General features: G+C 33.7%; 1 long non-coding RNA gene across 1 annotated transcript; it reads left to right on the top strand.

Annotated features, from left to right (window-relative positions):
* Positions 1 to 1,786: 1,786 nt before the first annotated feature.
* LOC107988034 (uncharacterized) lies at positions 1,787 to 3,021 on the top strand. The gene is given in 2 exon segments (NR_137286.1): positions 1,787 to 1,848; positions 2,676 to 3,021. It is a non-coding gene; the product is annotated as an uncharacterized lncRNA (long non-coding RNA).
* Positions 3,022 to 17,889: the final 14,868 nt, after the last annotated feature.

The raw sequence follows: 17,889 nt of genomic DNA, 5'->3' as shown, positions 1-17,889 counted from the left end.
GCAACTACTTATTTTTAAACTTCCTTCCAATTCTGAATTTATAGATCAGAATTTTTTAGACAGAATTTTTTTCATATAATTTAGTTAATTACAATTGCATACCTCATAACTTTTATAACTTGCTCATAACTTATTAACTTGTGTAGAAGTTTATAACTGGTCTTTGTGAGAAGACAAGTCTGAATTGTGAGATAAAAAGTTGTAATAATTTTATTTTATGGTCTACACAATCTTACATAATACTGTTGTTAAACTGCTCCCAGCAAACAATTTTGTGTTTAATAGAGGTCCAATAGACATCTAAACATAGACAACTTGGCTAATACAAGGCTAAACTTGGGCTGTCAGTGAAAATCTAATAGACGTCTAAGAATAGCCCAAAACTAGACTAGTCGTCAAATAGACAGATTAGACAGACTTTATATGTGTAGTCATTCATTTCTGTTTAATTTGTCATTTCAATTCTGTATGTTTAATCAGAAATGTTTGAGTTCACACGGAAATTCTAAAGATTCTAGATTGCTATCCTCTCCTCTGCAATCTCTTCTAGATTGCTATCCTCTACTCTTAAGGATACATCAATATGCTTTCTATGCAGGGGAAAAGCAAAAGGTTTAAAAAGAAGATTCCGTTTGATTGTCATTTAATATCAATGTGTAAGAAAACTGACACTATGGTGATCTCACTTTTGGTATTTATCCCTGGAGAAAGCCCAAAATGACAGACATGAAGTGACTAAAACATTTCACATTTACATAGTTATTTGAAATGATGATTTCAGTAGCTTGATTCAGCATGTGTTTGTGTTGTGTTTCATGTTAATTTCAATTCCCCCTTTGCTTTCATGTTTTCAGACAGCATGCATTATTCTGTTTAAACTAGACTGGAATTTCTAGACTAGAAATGCAAACTGCCTCTCTCTTGCAGCAAAACAATTATTCACATCACTTTCAAATACGGCAATGAACACTAACTGTTAAATGCATATACAGTTAAAAAAATATACAATTCTGTGCATTTTCATAATATTGCGGTTTCATCTTATTTGATGTTAAACACCCTATCTTAAACTATTCTTTGTATTCTCCCTCTGGTGGTAACACAATCAGCAAATTAACAGTAATAGAAGGCAAAAAATAGACTTATGAAGAACAGTCTTGCAAGGAAAATACAAGCTTAAAGTGATTCATGGATTTTGAATTCATGGAGGGAGAATACAGAACTTTCTTGAATTCATGAATTGATTTGCAGTCCCCCTGTTGAAGACAGGGGAGTGAGGTGTACCCACTACTCTCCCAAGCCCAGAGCAGGATTTTAACCAGCAATTCCTGCATGAGAGGCATGCATGCTAACGAGGATGCTAAAGACTTTAGCCTTAAGTGTCAGTCACTAGTGTGCCCTTTGAGGCCAGAGAAGTGAAGTTTAAAGACTCGCTATACTCCAAACAAAGGCTGAGTGAAAAGGCTGAGTGACAGCATACCATTTTTGAACTCTCTAACACTCCCACACTGCAGTAGATGGGATTGTAAATATGGTGGCTACACTCAAAAAAATGATTCAAGCCCTTCTTAGATGTGACACAAATAAATACTGTTCCCATTATTTAAATATTTTTATTTTTAAAATATTAATTTACATTTAATTAATGTAACGTAAAATTTATTAGTCGTTTCACCTATAATCTTTATTAATCCAAATCAAATGAGTTCAATAAATTGACCCCGTTTTGCGCATGCGTGAGACCGTGCATTTTCACTGCCACCTGCATTGCGTTTCTCCGTCCACCATTTTCCACCTGTGGCTGCAGACGAGTTGAAGAGGCTCCCGACTACAAGAAGTCATTTTTTGGTGAGTATTCGTTTCTTTTTCAGCGAGTACCTCGCTATGAATGCATGTTATATTCTCGACGGTGTGCAACAAGCGTGATAAAGTTTTGCTTCGGTTTTCAGTAAAGTTGACGGCTAACGTTAGCTGGCTAGCCAGTCGCTCATCATGCAGGAGAAAATAATACTGACAGAGTTAACATTAACGTTTTTTATCATAATGTTCCGACGTTGATTTAATATTTTTTGTCTTCGGGGTGATGTTGAATCAACATTGAGGTAAAGTTGGTTAAATATTCGCACATTCAGACTTTTTCCTTGCTATAATTTCAGAAAGGTGTTATTTGCAAGCACTAAATAGTGAAATCATATTAGCAGCCAATGACTATCAAAGGACAATTTTTTTTTGTCAATTAAATAGTGCTAATGTTGTTTTCAAGTCATATTTACGTGTGATTTCCCAATATTCAAATTAGCGTAGTAGATAATATAGGGAACGTTAAATAAAGGAATGTGCAAATATAAAACCAACTTTACCTCAATTGAATTAACGTCTGACTATTTGAGTCAATGTATTTTATCTATCAATCAATTTAATGGTCTGAAGATCCTGATTCATTCTTTAAGGCATATTTGGTAAGTTTGATTGTTTCTCATGTAGTCTCTAACAGTGAAACTCTACAGTGTAACGTTAACTAGTTTTATTCCGTTATTTCTCCCATGGCACACAAATATGAAACTGAATAACTGTCAGTGTAAATAGATGCACACAGATTCACAAATGTTCTGACTTCTATAAATTTCACAAATGCACACAGATTATTTATCATTGCATATGATCTGTCTTTTCAGGCCTCTGGCACTGATGATGTGGAGAGGGGCATCTCAAGCACAGTCATGGGGATTTACATAATCCGAAGTTATGACAACGGGGAGCCACAGGATGTGGGAATTGTAATCAAAGGCATTAAAGTTCTGACCAACGTTGGCAGTGTCATCATGGGTTTTGTTGTGCTCTTTGGGCTCATTTATGCCCTTGATCTGAGATTTCCAGAAAACCTCAAGTACACCTTTGAGTTCATCCAGAAAATCATAATGAATCTGGATGGACACAAGCTCAATCCAAAGATACAGCAGCTGAAAATCAAATTGTTTTCTTAAAGTGAACACCAGATGACAAATAAATAAAGTTTCTTTACGCTTTTCGTATTTGGGATTCATTTGTCTTTTCAATCTTCTGCCATCTTTCATCTACTAAATCAACAACACTGAACCCATGGATGTTTTCCATGTGACATTTTACATTGTGGCTAAGCTACAAAAAGTAGGCATGTGGACAAGTAAAAAAAAAAAAAAAATTGGACATACAAATGCAAAATAATGTTTTTATGATAAATGTTTTCTATGTAGCCAGGGTGATGGAGTGACTTGGTGTGATAATTGATACCCCTTACAAACTAATGGTTGATGAGGTTTTAAGTTTGGATTTCCCAATGCAACTTTTTTATTTATTTATTTATTATTTTTGGGATGCCAACATCTGCACATCAAAGCTCATTCATGTACAGTATAGTGTCAACAAGTGTCTCCATTACTCTCATACCTGTCAGGTAATTACTTGACGCAACACTTGTTAAAATGGACTTGACCTAATGCTTTGTTTTTTGTTTTTTTGTTGTTGTTTTTTTCTGAATTTTTGACGTTTAGATTATTGAATTATGACTGGCCAGACCAAGTCACATGTTCAGAAATTGTTCTAGTTTTGGTGACAATGGGTCTCCTTGTTATAATCAAACTGTCTTGGTCTGTTTTCACCTTCCTATAGTCCAAATTTGGTCCCCACAGCCTTTTTTTTTAACTGTGTTTTTGTTTGAATTGACCATTTGTACTACACAGATTAAAAATGCTGTACCTCTCGAAGTCATTTTTCATATTATTGTTCTCAGGTTATGCCCTTTTAAGAAACGTCACAAAGTTTGCTGCTTCACATTTTATTAAATGTGCTCTGTTTTAGGTATAATTTTATTTATTTATTTGTGCATCATTAACATAATAGACTGGTTTTATATCTTCTGGTTTTAAGGTCTGACAGATACTAAAAACTGTCTGTTACAATTCAAATTTGTCAAGTAAAACAAGCACTAGTTTCAGCCTCTATTGTTCAACGTATTTTATATATATATATATATATATATATATATATATATATATATATATATATATATATATATATATATATATATATATATATATATATATATTGTACCTTTAATCCATGTTATAATTAAGTTGAATGTTGATCAAGCTAGCATTCAGATTTATTGGAATGTTTGCATTTTGCATAATTTGCTGGTGCCTCTACTCCCTTAATGTGTTTGATTCTTTTGGAAAACATGGGATACATTTACTTCACACCAGATGCAAGATCTGTTAAAGTGTTTCTAAAAGTTTTTTCAATAATAAAAAAAGATACAATCTGTTTGGCGTGTGTGTGTAGTAACAGGGGATCAAATGAAAAATAAATATTTCCAATTAATTTATATTTAGTTGAACGAATGTAAATCAGTTATATTAATTTAATAAATTTTTATTTGCTTGGCTATATTTGATAAAATTGAGTTGGACTAACTCAATTACTTTTCGTTATGTAAATGATCTTTTGGTTAGTGCTACGCATACTTATTGGATGGAAAACCTGCGCACAATTAAATTGAGTTAACCTAATGAGCTATTTTTTGAGTGTGTGTGTGTAGTAACGGGATCAAATGAAAAATAAATATTTCCAATTAATTAATTTATATTTAGTTGAACGAATGTAAATCAGTTATAGTAATTTAATGAATTTTTATTTGCTTGGCTATATTTGATAAAATTGAGTTGGACTAACTCAATTACTTTTCGTTATGTAAATTATCTTTCTTTTGATTTGGGCTACGAATACTTATTGGATGGAAAACCTGCACACAATTAAATTGAGTTAACCTAATGAGCTATTTTTTTGAGTGTATAGTAAGTGTCACGGTGGTGTGTAACATCTTTACACTGTATACTATTAGGCGCTGACAGACACTGAATAGAAAAGTCATCAAAACTCATAGAAAAGATGTGTCGTGATGAGGTGGGCATAACTACAGTATGGTGTGTGACCCCTTCTGTGCCTTTAAAAATCTCTCCATGAGTGATTGTACACACTGTAAAACCTAACAGTCAACTTCATCAAATGAAATGAATGTAGTTAACTCAAAGTTACTGAAAGTAAACATACTGAGAGTTTTGAACTCAATGTTGGAGGTAATGAGTTAATTAAATACCTCATTACTTTAACCTAAATGGATTAGGTTTTTGCAATCAGTTTTCTCAAATGGTTTAAGTTACCTTAACTTATTGGGTTTTACAGTGTAGGTGCGGATACTTCTGTACCTGCTACTCAACTCTCTAGTGCAGAGGTTTCCAAAGTTGGTGTCCAAAGTTGGCCCATCATAACCTATGGTTTGGCCGCGATCCTATCTGAAAAGAGAAAAATGATAGGGTGTTGTTTGGAGTGAATGCCTTTGATAGAGATCGTCATTTCCAATTTAACACAACATTTTGTTTATTTGTATAATTAAAGAGCTACAAAAAAAAAAAAAAAAAAAAAGGGAAATTAAATGCTGTAAAGCTGTAAAGGAATCAGACTTATAAAACGTAAATACTGCCACTTGACAGATAGAGGACAGTGCACAAGACATCAGTAAGCAAATCAAGGCAAATGCAGAAGCAGCTCGACTGGTGTATTCAGCATTGATCTCCATTGTGTTATAAATGGGATTGTTCATGTTTTTACTGTTATAATTCATTATAAAATGTTTGAAATTATACTGTATTATTAATATGCTTTAATTTTATTTAATTAACGAGCAGATTACTCTATTGGAAATATATTATATGTAAGGGATAAAGAACATCCAGTCAGTTGGTTGCCAGAATAAAGCCTGGCAGGCTCATTGGCAGCCCAGCGCAATCAATTAATCATTGATTAATTTACTTTGATTTATTTACTTTAAAGCAATGATTTCTACTTATTTTTTTAAATACTACCAAATAAATTAGGACATTACATATGGCAAATTTATGGTAATATGGTTTGGTATATTAAACTTCAACCCACGGCCCTTAATTAAGTTTGGTTTTTGGCCCTTTATAGAAAAAAGTTGGGGGACCCTTGCTCTAGTGTATTCATGTGGCTAATTGTTTTGGATGCTGTTCTCCTTTCTAACCCATAGTGGAATGAGAAAGAATCAGGGGGATGAAATCACTGCAAAATTTCAGAACACACTCATATTGATTGCATGATTGCCACAGACATAGCTCAAAAGTGTTTAGGAGCCAAACGAACTTCCCCAAAAGTTTGCTTTGGTGAGCGCTTTCAAACTGCACAACAAAATAACTTCTTTTGAACAAAAGACTTCATTTTGAACTGGGGACCATTGAAAATATTCCTGGCCACCCTCTCATGGAAAAAATACTATTATAATTTATAGTAAATACCATAGTGTTTCTAAAGCAAACTATTGAAAAATACTTGAATTAATTTGTTGTGACATATTAATTGGTTAATTAACTGTGGTTCTAAAGATGCTGTGGTAATACAAAAACAATAGCAATATAGAAACAAGTTACTCAATATCATTGGGTAAAATCAGTTTTTTACCAGAACAAACAAACAAATAAATGGATTTAAATGCATCACATAAAGAAAAAGAATTGGCCAGCGTGTTTATTCTATGGTCATTTGGTAAGACGTAGTCAAGTAAAAACTAGTTTGGTATTTGCAGTTCACTATTTGAGCGAATTTTTGTCAGTTAACACAAGGATGTTGAGGATCACAGCCTCAAGATTCAGTGTGCATCTTGAGGCCATAAAGAAAAGGTTTACTCAAAGCGCTTATTTTAGCTACTAAAATAATCATTTGATACTTAGATACTTTGGTTCAATTTGTGACTTTATCTATCAAGTCCGGACATGAGCCACAGTTACCTCCACCCAACCCTTGAAAAAAAAGTAACTGTAAAAGAACAGTAAAGGCACAAAAAATATACACTTCGGACATCTGCATTCTGTGATCATCTATATACTGTCCTTGTAATGGAGTTTTTTGCAGTCAGAAATGTCTGTGGACTTTTGCGCACAGTTTCTGCATGCAGCCCAGTTGTTATGTCTGTGGGTATGGTCTGCATACAACAGTGCACCTATGAGGTGAATGTTCAAAAAGAATGAGTATAAAAATCTGAGGATACCACAAAAAGTATAAAGTTTCTTTTGCTTTCTGCTTTTATGAGATTGTGGTCAATAATTTTCAAGACATGAAAAGATTACTCTGCTCCTACGAGAACTTCACAAGGAAAGCACAAAATAAAATAATAAATATTAAAGAAATAAATAATAAAGAAATAAACAAACTGTTCTTAATTATTGAAATGACCAGATTACTCTATTGGAAATATATTATATGTAAGGGGTAAAGTACATCCAGTCGGTTGTTTTGGGAGAATAAAGTTTGACAGGATTATCGGCAGCCCAACACCAATCTGAGGCCTATTAAGATTGTAGGGTTCTATTTACACAGCTATTTGCCACATAATGTAACATTAGACACAAATCATTGTTCTGAGCTATAACAGTTTATTGATTCTTTAATTAAAGGCAAAGCTGCCAGAAACTAAAAACAAAAAAAAATGGCTGAATGGAGCTGATGGAGCAAACTAACCTTATATATTAATATTATATATATTAATATTATATTATTATTAATATTATCTAGTCAGAAGACAGCACTAAACAGTCAAGAAATGATGGGTCTGAACATAGAGTGGTTCAGATGACTTGAAGTACCAGGATGAACCTATATTCTTATTATCAATCAGAATGAAGTATTCCAGAAAGCAGTTTAATAAAAGCTAAGACCCACCCCTCACTGACCCATATATTTATATATCATATTTTGACTGCTATGACATCATAAATAGTGAAAATAATCTATCATTTTTCCATCGATTAAATCCATTAATTAGAATTTATTTAAATACAACTGTTGTTATTTATAATTTTTCAAATGTACTTATTTTATGAGAGGCTAGAAAAATTGTGAAGCTGTCAAAGGATTGTGTTGTTATTAATAATGTTTTTATTATTAAAATGGCCAAATTTTGACTGAGGAAAGTTGAATGTGCTGGCCAGTTTGTCATTTATAATTTGCTTAATAAATAGGTTTGTTTTTAATTTAAAACTGATTATGTTTTTCAAAATGATATAGGATATAAATAAATACTTATTTTTTAAAAACAAATTTATTAAATTTCTTTATTCTAAATCAAGAAAATATTTTTGGTATATCAAAAATGATGACCATGCGACAAGTTAATCCAGCTAAAAATAATGCTTAAAATGTATTTAAATCTCACAATTAAACAGAAAATGAGGTGTATAACTGCAAAAAGGTCCACTTTTTGAGAAAAAATAACCACCTCCTTCACCAAGCTGGCTATGGGCCTGAAAAGGGTAAATATGTACGTATATGCTTGATATTGTGCACACTATACACAAAAGCGACAACAAAAAGCCCTGGAAAAGGTTGATTTAGGTTAGCCTTTGGTCTGTATCTGATAAAATGGAAGCAATTTGCTCCATCCCTGTGGGGTGGTTGCAGGACTGGACTAATCTTTGTGAGAGGGTGTGAACAATTGAGGCTGTGCATTTTTAGAATAAGCAGCAGTATTGATTCAGTTTAGCAGCCATTAATCAATAGCCAGACAAGTAGTCAGAGTGTGTCTGTGTGTATATATATAAATGTGTGTGTGTGAGAATGTATTTTACATGGCTGTGGTTTCCATCATCATTTACAAACTGTATCCCATATAAACTTTGCATAACGTTTAGGTTTTAAATATGAAAATGCATACCAAAATGTATTTATTCTTGATTGGTATTTTACAGCCTGGTGCTTTTAATGGTAATTTTTTACTTTATCTTTTTTCAGATCAGTTGTTATTCAAATCTTAAGCTATAGGAAAAACTCACAGCAGCTCTCTATATTTCTATATAAACAACTATCTTTATTCACAGCTATTTGTATTCACAATTGGTTTTTACAGTAATCTGAATCTATTTGTGTCTGCTGTAAATGAATTTGTATTGATTTGATCTTTGACATTATCATTGACATTTCTTTTTATGTTTGTTTGCAGGTAGTGATATATATGTCCCTTAAGATTAACATTTAACTGCTGCATGCTGGATGGCCTTGCAATTCATAAAGGCTTGACAAGTCAGCATGGGGGCTCTGATGGTAATCACCTGGCGCTCTGTATGAAGGAGCACTGTTCTAAAATACTCCATCACAATTGTCTTTGAGCAAAAATCAATTTGCAGTCAGTTGCCTAATCATTTAAGAGGTGGTCCACAGTGTATTTTTAAGGCTTTGGTGTTTATAAAATACAAGGAAATGTATGCTCATGCTTCATTTGTAGAAAATCAGTTTATTTTTTTCACATATTTTACTTTGATTATATAAGCTGGGACTAAAGGACTAAATAACATGACACAAAACGTCCATGGGGCCATGATAAGTGTCATGTGCCTTGGAAGCCCAAATACAGAAACAGAAGAAGCTCTGTGGAAATAGCAGTGTTTGTAGGCATTTTAGCTTTCTCTGCTATAACATTACATCGCCTCTGGCCACACCTCTGCTGCGCATGGTGTATGTGCATAGTGAATGTGTGTAACCTGAAGCGTTTGTGATCTCTCAACCCGGATGTATTTTTTTGTAGTCTGCAAACTTAATTCGCTGTAGGCTTTGCTAAGCTAACTCTGTAAAAGCCAACGTCTCCCTATGCATTGAACTTTGAGCATCTGATATCCAGCTAAAGCTTAAAATATGATATCTTAGTGGACCACGCCTTTAAGCATAGAAATCTGGTTTTTGATACAAAGCAAAATTCTTAGAAAAATAGATAGCATTCTTGCAGAAAATTACCAGAAAGCCCCAAAATGTGTATTTCTAAATTCTGACATGATTCAGATGCATACACTGTGTGTATGCTTTTGATCTGAATAAATTCACATTTTGTCATGCACATATATATTGTACATCATTGTAATACAAAGTCTGATCTCAATTTTAGTAGTAATTAAAGGTAAAATTATTGACTCCTTTTTTTCATTCTTTCATGCTTTGCATGCACATTTTTTTTGCATCACATTTGATCTGGTTTTCATTAAAAACAAACTGTAAATAGCAGGAAACTGACAACAATGACGGTAAGAGTACTTAAAAACATACTTGAGTTTATCAATAATTGTTAAAAAATGTATGCAAAGAGAATAAACGTATCTTCCTAAATACTGGAAAAAAGTAGCCTTGCTAAAAATACTCAAGAGTAGTGTATTACACTGTTAGAAACATTTCACTTGATACACTACAAATTAAAAATGTAGTATAGATCAGTACAGTCTTCCTTTATGTCTAAGTCTAAGTTAAATTACTTGCCATTTATTAAAATGTCAATTAAAATGTAAGATTATTTATATTTACATTATATTTATATTTATATTATATTATTTATTTTTTATAATTGTATTTGAAACGAGACATTCTAGTAGTAGTAGTAGTAGTAGTTTGTAGTAAACTTTATTGTCCTTGACAGGAAATTTGTTATGGGCATCACCATATTGCTGCAGACATTTCATAAAAACGAACAATAAAAACAATCTAAAATACAGTAGTTACAATGCTAATTAGGATAAACTCTTGTTAAATAAACCCACTGAAACCGGTACAAAGGATTTCTTACATCGGTTTAACCTACACTTAGGGACTCTATATCTCCTACCAGACGAAAGCAGTTCATAATGGGAAAACAAAAAATCAGTCAAATCATTCAGAATCATTTCCACCAGATTTAGGACACAATTCTTAGTTCTTATTCTGTAGTGCATTACCAATTTCCACGTCATTGTTTAATTTGGTCATTTCAGTCATCCTACAGATGGCATACTTTACCTTCCCATCAGTGACATGCATCTTCAACAGTTTTAATGCTTCCACGCTTAAACTACTCTGTAAATTATAATCCCTGAGAAACCAAAGTAAACTGAATATTTGTCCGTTGGTACTTCTCAGCGCTGTAATTCACCTTAGATGTTAATTTAAACAATCAAACTTTCTGATAAATGAAACTCCTACAAATGCAAATGTAATAAGGTCAACTGCCAAAATCAAATTATTTTTTACTTATTTTATTTTAACCATTACTCATTATCAAAATTATTTTTAGTTATTACCAAAAGAAGGGTTTATTTGCATATGCTGTTAGTATGTTTCTCCAATATAATTGATAATATTAAATTATATTTATTCATTCAAATGTATTTTTGGTACTACAGTTTTTTTTACAGACGCTAAGACACATTTCTCAATACTTAGGTCACTTTTGCAAAACTCTTCACACAATTAAACGCACTACAACTACCAAAACACTTTATTAAGGTCTCAAATAAACTCATTCTTCCAGAACACTAGCAAAGGTTGACAGCCGACAAACAAGCTATGTCACCCACAAAACAATGACCTATAAAACACTAACAACATGTAGCATTGCACAGTGTTGTGTGTAAAGCAAGCACACGTCTCTGTTTATATTTACAATATAAATTGTTTAACCGCAATATATTTTACTGGAATGAATCAGACATTATGCAGAATTCGTCAATATTTTATGTCATTTATTGATTTTTATTTTTTTGCACCAAGTAATTCCAAAATACAAGAATTTGTGTACACACAATCCACTGATACAGATACAATAGTAATGCTAATTTGGCTGGTAAAACTGTTTTTAGATTTGCAATATGTTTCAATGAAATATTGCTGTTGAATTTTGCTGTCTTATTCAGTTTTGTATTAAGTTATTGTTTTGAACATAAGTTTAACAACTTTGAACAAATTTTTAACACTTTTAACATAAGTTTAACAATCACGGACAAAATGTCCAGTACATACAAAGATTTTTGGCAGTTGTCGTGTTGGAATAAGAAAAGAATTCATGAAATTTGACATATGTACTCATTGAATGCATTTTGTACCAAAACAATGATAATTGATCCTCAGTTTAGCCCACAAAGACTTCTGTTGTGCTCACTGTGTGAAGAGATTTGCAAAAGTGACCCAAGTATTGCGAAATGTGTCATAGTGTCTGTAAAAAACTTTAAATAGCTTGTGAATGATCCACCAGGATTGCATTGCTTCTTTCTTATCCTTCACTCTACTAACATATTTCTATGAGGTGCCGTATAGGATTTAAATTAAACTTTGTTTATCAACACATACATAAAACACATGTATATACACCTATAAATTACTCGCATATACACCTATACTACTGGATGTTCAAAACAACATGGATGAAAATTGTGTATATACATATAAACTTGACGCATGAATACACCCACATACACACGCACATACATATAAACTCGATCCACACATAAACACCCACATTAACACACGCACATACATATAAACTTGCTGCATGCAAACACACCTATACACACTTGCATATACATATAAACTTGATCTATGCATATACACCCATAAACTCTCACATAAGAATATAAACTTGATGTGTGCATAAACACCCAAATGACACTTGTGCAAACATGCTAAATAAAATTCACAAACATATATACAGTTAGTTGTGTCATGTTGTTTTGAACATTCAGTAGTATAGGTGTATATGCGAGTAATTTATAGGTGTATATACATGTGTTTTATGTATGTGTTGATAAGCAAAGTTTGATTTAAATCCTCAATATATCCACCTCATATATTTCCAACAATAACAATGTATCTCTTAAATCAAATACACAAACCATCAAGCTTGTGATTTATCATAATTGGTTTTAAGTGAAGCATTTGACTATGTTGCTGTAATGAAGAGGCATGAGGAGGAAGTTATGAATGGCCTAATGCTTAGTGTTTCCGCCCCAAAACAGGTAGCAGGTTTATTTCTAGACACGGGCACAAATATGGCCTGCGTCGTCATTTTCTCACTTTTTATCTGCTCGACGCATCTTGCTGACAGTTTTTCCATTCACACCTCACAGATGGACTCTTAACTGTAACATCCAGAAAAATGGACAGAAAATTTTAACAAGATGACAATATGCGGCAAATCACAAGAGAAATTGACCAGAACCCATGTGTTGACATTTTGAACACATAAGCAGTCGGGATAAATGAAGTGAGAAAAATGCACGGAAAGCCAGAGCTGGACAAAGTTAGCATCTCTGGCTTTGATCCAGATCATCATTAGACACAGAGACACTGGGTTTCTGCACAGCAAACAGTGGGATTATTTCACTCGAAGACATTTGCAAGCGGTTCCTTTCATTTAGTTGAAGTTTGTACTTTTTTTTTTCTTTGAACTGATAATTGGATCATGGAATCACTAAACAGCACTGCTTTAAAATGACTGAATCTAATGATGTTTGTTTTGTTAGTTATTCTTTAAGCCTTTGATTGCAGCCCCCACTTTTTGAACACAGACATGGAAATTACATGTTCAATTAAAATGATTCTCTGATCTTTAGCGCTAATCTTCAAGTGCATAGGTTTAAGCTCAGTCTCATTTTAAAATAGACACTTGTCAGATTGTAGTGAAAAACTTCATTCAATAATTTATTTTATTTTCAGCGTAGTCCCTTTATTATCAGGGGTCGCCCAGCGGAATGAACCCATACACTCTCATTCATTCACACACGCAGACAATTTAGCTTACCCAATTTGGGGAAACTAAAGCACGAGGAGGAAACCCATGTGAACACGGGGAAAACAGGCAAACTCCACACAAAAATGCCAACTGACCCAGCTGAGGCTTGAACCAGTGAGCTTCTTGCGGTGAGGCAACAGCACTACCCACTGTCACCGCGCTACCTGTAAATAAAAAAAGTTATTTAAAAAAAGTAATGTGCCTTTACATATGATTATTATTATTATTATGTGCTTTCATGATTTTGTTTGGCCGCAGTACCAAACATGACCACCAGATGACATACAAGCTGCGTCCCAAATGGCACACTATACAGTAGCACTTATGCACTATGTACTTGTGCACTTACACACTCAGCAGCATAGTATATGTATGTAGTGTTGTCCCAAATGGAACACTAATGTTTTTTTTTTTACTAAGTGGAAATTCAAACCGTTTCCCTGGTGATGTTTTCTGGTTGCCAAATGAGTGAAATAAATGACCAAACTACCAAATAATACCTGACATGAGTATAACCTTATTTACCATTGGGAGGTGGCATAATCACTCTCCTATGAGAGTTTTGCTTTCACAATCCAAAATAAAGCAATCAAACTTCAGTGCCCGGAAGCTCCAACCCTTTCTCTACGTAAACAAAGCTGCGGTCGTTTAGTGTGTGAAGTGTCCAACAATCCACACTTCTATTTAACGGCCGAATAAGTGCATCATCAGGGTATTTAAAGTGCTCTTACTATTTTTAGAGTTTTCAGTGTGAATGCTCTACAAATAGGCACAGAATAGTGCATAAATAAGCGATTTGGCATGCACCTCCAGATTCCAATGGCGACCATGAGGCCCTTATTTCTGTGTTTGTTTTTCTCTTCTTCTTCATACTTTTATATCACATTTTACCTGTTTTTATGTTTTTTTTAATCAGTTTTATTATTTGTTTTTATTTATTTATTTATTTTTTTTACTTGTTTCTTTTTTTCTTGATTATGTAAAGCACTTTGAATTACCACTGTGTATGAAATGTGCTATATAAATAAACTTGCCTTGCCTTGCCTTGTTTTAACGCAGTGGTCCTCAACCCCTGGGCTGCATTTCTTTTGAAAAATCTTTTATATTTTGTTTTCTCTCGATTACATCTTGGTAACTTGACTGCCAAAAATTAACCCACAACCTAGCAAAAAGAGTAAGAAACAGATTTCTTTGGAAAATTTCTTTGCGAAAGGCCCAGTGATGGACGCATGAACTGTCAAGAAATGGATCCGTGACCCATTTGCAAACAAATCAGGTGAATCCAGCAAGAAGATCAACTGCTAGAGATTGCAAATGACAGCGGCCGTTTACATATTGCGTGCAAGTTTATTATTTCCAATGGAGGCATGTAGCACTAAGTTAACAAGCATACCACGAGTCACATGACAAGAACGGATCAATCAGCTTCATATTTTGTTTAAAATACAAACATTTTGATAGACTAATTACTTAATTACCCTTAATCGTTTTAATTTTCTCCATGTATCATCTTGTTTCAGAGTTTCAGCAATGTTTTGTCAGATGGTCATTCTTTGAGAAAACGGTAAAATTGTCATGCGTTGACCAGTCTGCAATGATAAAAAGGTGGGGGTCCTCTGTTGTAAGGAATATGAAACCCTATTTTTCATACTTTTGACAATATTTGCTAATTAGGCATCACATTGTAAAGTTGTATGGGCAGTTTGTTGGTATTTGATTTAAATTTAGTCTCCAAAAAACATAAAAATCTTTTACATGTGGATTGCTTTTGCAAAGTAATGCTTTACAACTTTGATGAGTCCTTGTCACAACAAGCTAGAATTTTTAAACTAAAAACCACACCTTGTAAGGTTTCACATGATATATAGTTTTTCTTAATTGCCTTATGTAAAAAAAAAAAAAAAAAAAAACTATTTTATTTTTATATGTTTTCTCATTTATTATATAGGAGAGAAGAGGTAAGACAGGAATACATGGGGAGCAGAGAGAGGGGGGAAGGATCAGCAAAGCTGGGACCTCAAGCCGGGAATTGAACACAGGTCGTCGTGAGCACCTCCATGCTTTATTTTAATGCACTTTACCAGGCTATTGGCCCCAACCATGATTGCCTTATGTTTAGACTATATTATTTATAGTTGAAATATGTAACAGCAAATGGTCTTACAGGTTGAAGGGTGACAGTAAATTGACATTAAATGTATGTTGATCTTCCTAATAATAGTAAAAACAACAGTAAATCGTGTAGTCAAAAGACAAAGACCTTTCCATTGGTATATAATTTGTCATGATTAGATTAGAATTTAATTGCAATACAGTGGTCCCTCATTATTTGCAGGAGTTACTTCCTAAAAATAGCCTGCAACAGGTGAAATCTGCGAAGTCTGCTTTATTTTTACAATTATTATAGATTTTAAGGCTGTAAAACCCCTTACTAAACTTTTTTTTTTTTTACACTTTTCTCATACAGGCATTAACACTCACACACTTTTCTGTTGATTAAACACTCATGTAACTTCTACCTTCCTTTAGCATGTCCAGAACTGGTTAGCATGGTTAGCATCTCCCTCTGCCTTTTGGTTGCTACCGAGGGTGCCTTTGATGGTGCAGAATGTTTCGTTAACATTATATCAGGTTTGTTGGGGAGAAAACTTGCAAACATACAGTACAGCACTTCAGATTCACACTGTAGCAATCAAAGATATTCAAGCAAATTTAGTAAATTTGGCAAGCTGAACGCATTCTGAACTGTACAGGTGGCAATGAGGAGATTGATTGACAATGGTCTACAGTTAATCAGCACACAGAACACAATGTGCGAATCAGGATGCAAACAAACGCACTGTAAAAAAGCATGTTAAATTGCAGAAAAAAAAAAAACATATCAGCAAAACTTTAAGATCGAGAGGGACCACTGTATAATAAAGTAAACTTGAGAGTCCTGCTATTGGGACAGTGACAGTTAGTGGGTAAATCCAATCCAAATCAAAAAACTGTTTTATTTTGGCATTTAAGCTTCCTATGAAACCCCATATATATATATATATTTTTTAAATGATGTTTTACGTTCACCAGCAACTTTACGATTTACTTTTCTTGTAATCGTTTTCCAATATTCTATTGTCCAATTTTAGTGAGCCCATGCAAACGGTACTGTTATTATGCTGTTGTTAAAGCTGGCGTACGCAGTGCAGTTTTTGCTCTTGTGCTGGACAAGTTTCTACATGATTGTTTCCCATCAGGAGAAGTCGCCTGGAAAATGCTGATGCTTGTATGGTTGTGGCTCATACTGTGTGAAAGGAACTTATGAGGCGAGCAGAGATTTGTAACTGCACGAGCTCCCGATCATTTTTAAACATGTCAAAAAAGTTTGAGAGCTGTCAGCTTAAATTTGTGCCAATCCATCTAAAGTTGACCAATCAGGAAGATAAACTCACTGAACAGCAAGTGCTTTTTGATGACTTTGTGTGCTTTCAGGGCTTTGTGTGTAACAGGATCATCAGAGAAGATATAGTGAGGCTTCTAGTTAGATACAATGTATATATATATAATTTAATGCTTTCAGTGCTGAAAAAGAACCTGTATTTGTTTCATTCATAGCTTGCATCAATATTAAACTTTCATAAGAGAGAGAGAGAGAGAGAGAGAGAGAGAGAGAGAGAGAGAGAGATTCTTCATCTGTCCATGTTTTTTGGCATGGAATTTCATACGATTGTTTTGCAATGTAGCAGGTCACATTGTGTCATATATCACTGTCTGAATAATTCATACATAAACTCACTCGTGACATGCAAGGTTATTTAAGTGGATGAAACTTACAACCAAGGCTAAAACTATTGGTGAAAAAAATATTTTTGTTCACTAAAATAAAACAAACTAACATCAATCATTGAAACACTGACTCAAATAAAAGGAAAAGAAAAGGTCGGAGGCAAAACTATAAATAGATTTAGGATTAATAGGCACTTATTTCTGTGGTGGAAAAACTGACTAAAACACCTGTAGATGGCACTTTTACAGACTTTCATTCATTCACTCATTTTCTTGTCGGCTTAGTCCCTTTATTAATTTGGGGTCGCCACAGCGGAATGAACCGCCAACATATCCAGCAAGTTTTTACACAGCGGATGCCCTACCAGCAGCAACCCATCTCTGGGAAACATCCACACACACACTCATACACTACGGACAATTTAGCCTACCCAATTCACCTGTACCGCATGGACATTGGGGGAAACCGGAGCACCCGGAGGAAACCCAACAGA

Source organism: Danio rerio, chromosome 3 (genome assembly GCF_049306965.1).
Source record: "Danio rerio strain Tuebingen ecotype United States chromosome 3, GRCz12tu, whole genome shotgun sequence".
Lineage (NCBI taxonomy): Eukaryota > Metazoa > Chordata > Actinopteri > Cypriniformes > Danionidae > Danio > Danio rerio.
The sequence above is the reverse complement of the archived record's forward strand: the minus strand, read 5'-3'. Positions and strand labels throughout refer to the sequence as shown.